Raw genomic sequence first — 7,599 nt, forward strand, 5'->3', positions numbered from 1 at the left:
AGCCACTTCATATGAGTGCGCTGACCCGACGTCGCTAGCCAAACGAGGACGCCGAGCGAGCGGGGCTCAGCAGCGCCTTCACACAGGGGAAGGGAGCGTTGTCACAGACTGGAGTTAATGGAGAAGGGTGATGACCTCTAACAATGGTGGAGTGTTTATTAAGTCAACAAAGGATGAGCCGATGCTCTGTTTTACGCCCGAACAGGCTATCAACCTTTTCACAGGTTCGTTGAGATGACGCAACTTGGAGTGAATTCCAATGTAGATGAAAAGATTAGATGTGTTCAACTTTTTTCATTTCGATGCAGCTACAGTGCATGTTTTCATTTAATAGTATTCATTTCATTTAATAGGACAAATAAGCTTCTGTACGAAAATCAGCTTTTACGACGTGCATTGCACAAATCTTTAATGATCCTGCAAAATCAAACCCAGATACAAAATATTTCCCCTACAAACCTACATGGTGAATACAAGAAGATACCAAATTAATCACGCAAGGATTATAAACCAATTTCAGATCCTTACTTTGAGGACAGTTCGTTCAACAATTTAGAAATATCGGTCTAGAAGGTAGTCATCATTTACCATCATAAAGGAATTCGTCTCACAATCGTCTTCCCATCAGAACACCATATCAAAGATTACATCTGCTTGTTGGAATTCTGTAAGGCGCGCCTCCAATTTCCGGCAGATTTATGGTGACCATCCTATCGAATTGAACTGTGCCCTATCGATAATGTCCCACCATCCGTTTTCCGTGCGTGCCATCTGTTCCTTGCTTTCAGTCTTCTGCGTTCTGGCAAACAACTCTGACTGTGCTCGGCCGAGACGCCGCCTCTGCTTCCGGGTGGGGGAGGAAATCGTTAGGCACTGCAGACTCAGCTCACACTGATCGCAAAACCGGATTTATCGCCAGTTTCCAGAGGTGGTTCGGCTCTCGGAAATCTCGGCAGATCGCCGGATCACGTCACGCATGGATTTGTTGCAGTGGGCTGCTTCGCTGTGCCTTTGGAGAGCTGCGTTTTTATGGGAAGCAGTGTGCTTTATAAAAATGCGCTGGAGTTTTACGTTATTTCACGACTGTGCTGACATTGGATCATGTGCTAGGGAGACATTTCGCTGACCGTCCATTGATAACGCTATAAAGACAGCATTTAGCGATAATTTATAGCCGTGATATACTGTTATGTCGGTGGACTTCCAAGCCTTATGCTGTGCGCTACTGCTATATCACGTATGACAAACGTGCTATTTTGCTGGTGAAGTCATTTGAACGGCAGTTTGGTGGGCGTGTGACGTAAATCATCTTTATGGCGCGTAAACATGAAATATCCCCGATGTGGGTCTCATAGGGCGACACGCCTTGGCGAGGCGGCAGAACGCTCGGCAGCGGCCATTACAATAAACATCACCCCTGCTCCCTCCCTTTACCGCCTCTATTAGATATCTACCACCACTACCACTCCTTCTCCAGTCCCTTTTACACTTTTTGACTTTCGTTACATAAGCTTCCACCACATCCCCCACCCCTATCATCTACTCCGCCACCTCTCAACCCGACCTTCCACTCCTCCTGCCATCTCAGCCACCATCCTATCCTCTACCCGTCACCTCCATCCCTCTCTACCCGTCATCTCTCCACTCCTCTCCACCCACCGGCACCCGCACCTCTCCTCTGTCCGAGACCCGCCAAACACCGAGTGACGGGAGCACGGCCCTCATGCGGCGCGGCCCCATCACCGGGTAATATAGGCCCACCGGGCTTATTCCGGCGAATGGGCGCTCGGCACCGCTGCCTGTGCCGAGCCGGCGACGGAAATTGGACGTCACCTGCAGAGCCGCGGTGCGACGAGACCGGCCGACACCGAGCACATATAGACACGGCCCGGCACGGCCCGCACCACGGCCGTGGGATGGGACAGATATAGGACACCCTTTTATTAGATCGTGAATTCGTTTCATTCAGCGTTAAGTGTATGTGACCTGAAATTGAACAGTGGTTACAGGGGTACTGTCGAAATTACATACATGCAGAAAAATTACATGTAGTGTTGGCCAGGCGCGGATCCAGGGGGGGGGGGCGACGGGGGCGGCCGCCCCCCCCCCCCCCGCCATCCGAAAAAGGCGCCCATATCCCGCGGCAGAGAGGGCGCCCCGAGCAGAAGAGCGGCGACACAGCAAAGGTTCAGCAGAAATAGGGCGCCTCCAGCAGAAGTTGGGCTCACCAAGCAGGAGAGTGACGCCCAATTGCCTATTCCCAGCAGATGAGAGTCGCCCCAGCAGCAGATGGGCGCCCCCAGCAGAAGAGGGCGTCTCGTTACAAGAATATAAAATACCTTCTGTTCAAGAGGGGCGCCCCTGGCAGCGGAAGGGCACCCTTAGCAGGAGACGTGTCCCCCTGAAGAGGAGCGACGCCCCAGCAAAAGGAGAGAGGCGCCCCCATTGCGAGAAGAGGGGCGCCCTGACAGCAGCTGGGCGCCCCAGCAAAAAAAGGAGACCCATAATAAGAAAATGGGTGCCACTGGCAGAAGAGGGGCGCCCCAGCAGAAGAGAGGGGTCTCCAGTAGGAGACGGGCGCCCCAAGCAGAAGAGGGGTGCCCCAGCAGAAGAGAGGCGCCCCAGCAAAAGTTAATCAGAAATAGGCAGCCTCCAGCAGAGGTTGGGCCCGCCAAACAGGATATGGGCGCCCCATTGACAATATCCGGCAGAAGACAGACGCCCCAGCAGCAGATGGGCGCCCCCGGTAGAAGAGGGGCGCCCCATTACAAAAAGAAAAGGAGTATATTCTACCAAGAGGGGCGCCCCTGACGACAGCGGAAGGGCAACCCCAGCAGAGGGGCGGTGCCCCAGTAAAAGGAGAGGTGTGCCCCGTTCCGAGCAGCAGAGGGTCGCCTCGCCCCAGAAAAAAAAAACAGGAGCCCCATAAGAAGAAAAGGGGTGCCTCTGGCACCCCTTCTGCCTCTGGCAGAAGAGAGACGTTCCCCGCAGTGGAAGAGCGCCCCCACAAGAGTGGCAAGAGAGCCCCCTGCAAGAGAGGGGCACTCCACCAAAAGTTGGGCAGAAGTGGGGCACCTCCAGCAGAATTTGGGGTCGCCAAACAGGAGAAGGCCGCCCTATTCACAGTAGAAAAGACTCCTCAGCAGCAAAGGGACGCCCTAACAGAAAACGTGCACTCGTAGTAGAAGTGGGACGCATCAGGAAGAAGAGGGGCACTTCTAGCAGAAGATGGGCGTCCCAGATAAGTGGGCCGCCTACAGCAAATTGGTCGTTCTTAGAAGGAAGAAATGAGGCGACTTAAGCAAAGTGGGTCTCTCCATAATGGATTAGGCGATCCAAGCAGAGGTTGGGCGCCCCCGGGAAGTGAGGCATACCAGCATAAGTGAGACGCTTCCAGAAAAAGGAGGGGGCATCAGCGGGAGAAGGAGGACTGCACCAGTAAATGGAGGTCACCTTTTTGCTAATATCTTTTGCTAGGGTAGCGGTGCCCATCTACGACTTTTAACCCGTGCTGTGCTGGTGGTCTGAGTTTTCCGTGTCCTGCTGGGGAGGGGGGGGGGCACACTCCCTCGTCTAAGTCGGCTCCTGGGCCGCGTAGTGACACGCGATAAGCGGCATTCGAAAGATCGTCAAAAAACAGGACGAAAACAAAACGGTCATTTTTTAGGTCAGGTCGAATGTCAGGACACCAGAGGTCATCAAAGGTAAAATGTTGCCTGTTTCAACATTTTTCCGTTTTCGAAGCAGCGGCCCATAACTCGGTAACCAATAGAGCTATAGCGCCGCAGAAAAGCGCATTCGATAGCCCGTAAAGGTGTTTCTGCAAGCTGCGCTCAGATTTGACCTCAGGTCAACGGTTTAGCCTTCAGAGGGCAAAAGACTCTAAAAATAGCCTTTTTACGAACAATGTTTTCCTGCAATAACTTTTGACTCAAGAGAGTCTCGACATTACGTTTGCCAGCATTGCGTTTCTGTCGTCGAGACACGTCGAACAAACTAAAGGTTGACCTTATGAAGGGTAATTTTGAGAATTTGACCTCAGGTCAAGGTCATGACCTGACCGGGAAAGGTCATGCTGCATAGCAGTCGATGCGTATCGTCGAGCTGAACACAGCTGAGGTGTTTTTATCGCTCTAGCTTGAATCTATCAAAAGTTATTTAAAAAAAAAACTGCTGCGGACCTTTCATGACATGGGATGACCTCTGGGACATAATGAGTGGTCACACTAGGTGCAATGTTCTTATTCAGTGTGTTAATTTTATACGCATCCCAATGCTTGATATTGTCTAGAATGGCGCTCGTCCAAAAGAGATGCCTTTCAGTTTTCTCCCAAAGACTTAATTATACCTACCTACCTAATGGAGACGTCGCACAACTGACCTGACCTTAGGTCACAGATATCGAAATTCCGAGATATACATTTCATGAATAGTGTTGCTTTCATTAATCGCTGAAAGGTTCAAAGCAATCGTTCAGTCGTTATAGCAATGGTAAGCATTTGAACTTTTTCTTAGGCTAGGTCACTTGGCATAACCTGGTGACCTGACATTCCATCACCCGCGTCAGACATTTTTACAACATGTGCAAAAAAGATGCATGATAAGGTATGCTGAAAATGGCGGCGCTGCGCGCAGCCGTTTTTCAGATATTTGCGAAAAACCTGAGGGGGAGCGCGATAACGCCCCCTAGCACGGCGCGGGCTTTTAGCTCCCGATTTTGACGGTTTGGCGCCCCCTTTGTATGGAGCGCCCCCGGATTGCCAGGTCGCCCCTATTTCGACTTGCCGCCCCCCCTCCCGAAAATTCCTGGATCCGCCCCTGGTGTTGGCCCATCTCTCTAAGTGCGATGAACGTCTTGGCTGGGCCGTGCTATCTCCCTGTCCATCGAGACCTATCCGATTTCGATTCGATCCAAGCTGCGATGGACGGTCGTTCATCAAACCGCGATCTCTGGCGATCTATTAGGGCGGGTCGCGCCGGCGCAGGGGTGATCTCCCCAAGCTCACGCTTCTGCTGTTTCCCCAAGAGTAGGGAAGGGAACTGTTCAACGTCAGAAGCGAGCTGAGCTGGGCTGAGAAAACCATAAGGAACCTTCTAATTTCATTTCCACTGAACTCTGAAGTTTTACGGTACTTGAGAAGACCAGGAAATTTCCTTTGACATGCCTGAGCACAAAGTTTATCCACGTGTCTTAACTTTGGCTGAGTGGCGTTTAAGCTAGAGAAGTCAGTGGTCTCGGGTCTTGTATTCTATTTGGTTCCCATATAATTCCGTTAGATACAAGTTCTCATAGCCATTAAAATATGTTTTGTTTTCTTAACCCTCGCCCTGGCAGGGCATTTTTCATAACACGGCCTGGCAGGGGGGTCGATGCGACCCCCCCCCCTCGCGATTGGCTCCTATGGCACCTATGAAACACCAAATTTGGTAGGTAGGTGGGCCCCCTGGAGTTCTCGCCCCTGTGTAAATTTGGTTGCTCTAGGTCAATATTTAGGGGGGTTTTGGGGGGTATAAATGTAAAAATTTCCCTAAAAAAAGGTCAAAAGTTTTTCGCTTATAACTTTTGATCTAATTAAGATAGAGCAAAAAGAAAAGCACCAGTGAACTCAGCACGTCACGGCGCGTCGGATGATTTACTTTTTAGCTTGCTTAAGTGTACTTAAAGTTTTTCTTAAATTTTAAGTAAACTTAAATTTATAAATTAAGTTCAAGTTAACCAAATTGCATCATATCGCATATCATTCGATTCGGCTGATCACCAGGAACACAATGATACCATTTGTTAAGCTCTAGCGTCATTATGTGCCAAGTTATTGGCAAAAACGTTATTTGACCTCAGTTGACCTCATTTGACCTGACCCATGGATAAGTACACCAAACAAAGAAGCACCAAGTGACCTTCTGTTAAGTACTGTGGTTTCAAAGCACAAAAGTGATAGAACAAAGCGGATATCTCCAGTATTTTCCGAATTTAGTATTTTCCCATAGGCTTAACATTACGACGTAATCACCTCTAACTGACCTCAGGTCAGTGACCTAAAAAAAACGAACTATATATTATACAACTCGGTGAACTTAGCACATCCTGAAAGTTTGAAGGAAATCAGTCCAAAACTGTGAGTTGGACAGGTGCAAAAAGAAAATTGACATTTGACCATGACCTTGTACCGGTTTTTCTGACCTGGTGACCTGACCCAAGGTCACCCGGACCTGAAATTTTCAGGTCATATGTAAAAAGGTTGCCCCATAGGCTGTGCCAAATTTGGCGGCGCTGCGCGCCGTCGTTTTTACGCTATCTTCGAAAAACCTTAGGGGGGTCGCATCGACCCCCCCCCCTGCCAGGGCGAGGGTTAAATTGCCGAAAACATTTATGTTTTTGTTAAGCATGACAATCAATTCAGTAAAAACGAAGCCTTTTAATGAGACTTCTTCCTATAAAAACAACATTCTAAATAAAGGATGAACTCGAACTGAATTTAACCATTTTGATTAAAGTTATCCCGTATTTATGTTCATTTCATATCTTTTTCTAAAAATGGTCGTCGATTAGTCATTAGCTGCATAGCTTCAGAATCCTGTTTTTCACGAGAATCTCATCCCGTGGTATTCATTTTTTATCGGACTTAGGCTCCACTCTGCATCCTGTCAGAGACTGAGATTAATGATTTTGGAATGAATGAATAACCCAACATTCCTTGCTAGTAAAAGACCCAGAGACCCGCCATAATATCCAACGATGGACTCAGTTCTTCTAGTGAACCGCTTACCCTCAGTCATACCTATATCTGAAAGCTAAATCCCAAACTCAAAATAGATGTGTTATACGCGTATGCTTGACGATTTATTTTTTCCAATAATGACACGATACATTGAGGATAAGGCGGTACAAGAAGCTAATCCTGTGCATTTTAGCTGCATATCACATAACTACCGACAAACTTTAATTGTGATGGTGCGCTTAACTCATACGCTAGGATAAAGAGCAGATGTTATGGTTTAAAGATGAGATACCAAATGAACTATGATATCGCGTCATTAATGGATGAATAAAAGGAGTGGTTACAGTCACACGATGTAAATGCTAAGATGCGTTGCATTCCGCACGGTTTGCGTTTTTTTTTTCAACGAGCCTGAGGAGGGAAAGTGTGTTTTTTCGGGATACTTTAGATAACAAAATGACACTATCTAATGCGTGGATCGTTACGGTGGCGACGAAGTCATTTACATTTTAACGCCTCCAGTGGCATTGAAATTGCCCATTAACCCCATTTAACGGCCAATCCGAGTGAAATCGATGCTTCGAAAGGCTATGCGGCTCGCTGATAGCGTAATTTTATCATGGAACTGAGCGTGGACCTGCTGAGCGAGCGATACACACATCTCGGACAGCCTATACACCACGGCCGAGGAGGCTTTCGAAGGAACCGGCTCCACTGCGTAGGTATACTGTCCCGCACGACACTGGCGCATGCGGCACAGCCTACCTCCCAGATACGGGAGCTGGCGCGTATTGCGGGACGTCACGATAAACAATTCCGACACTTTCCTCCTCAGGGCTGTCAAATCATAGGCGGCGGAACGGGGAGGGCACCGGGGCAC

This window comes from Amphibalanus amphitrite, unplaced genomic scaffold (assembly GCF_019059575.1).
Source record: "Amphibalanus amphitrite isolate SeventyFive unplaced genomic scaffold, NRLGWU_Aamphi_draft 000185F_arrow, whole genome shotgun sequence".
NCBI lineage: Eukaryota > Metazoa > Arthropoda > Thecostraca > Balanomorpha > Balanidae > Amphibalanus > Amphibalanus amphitrite.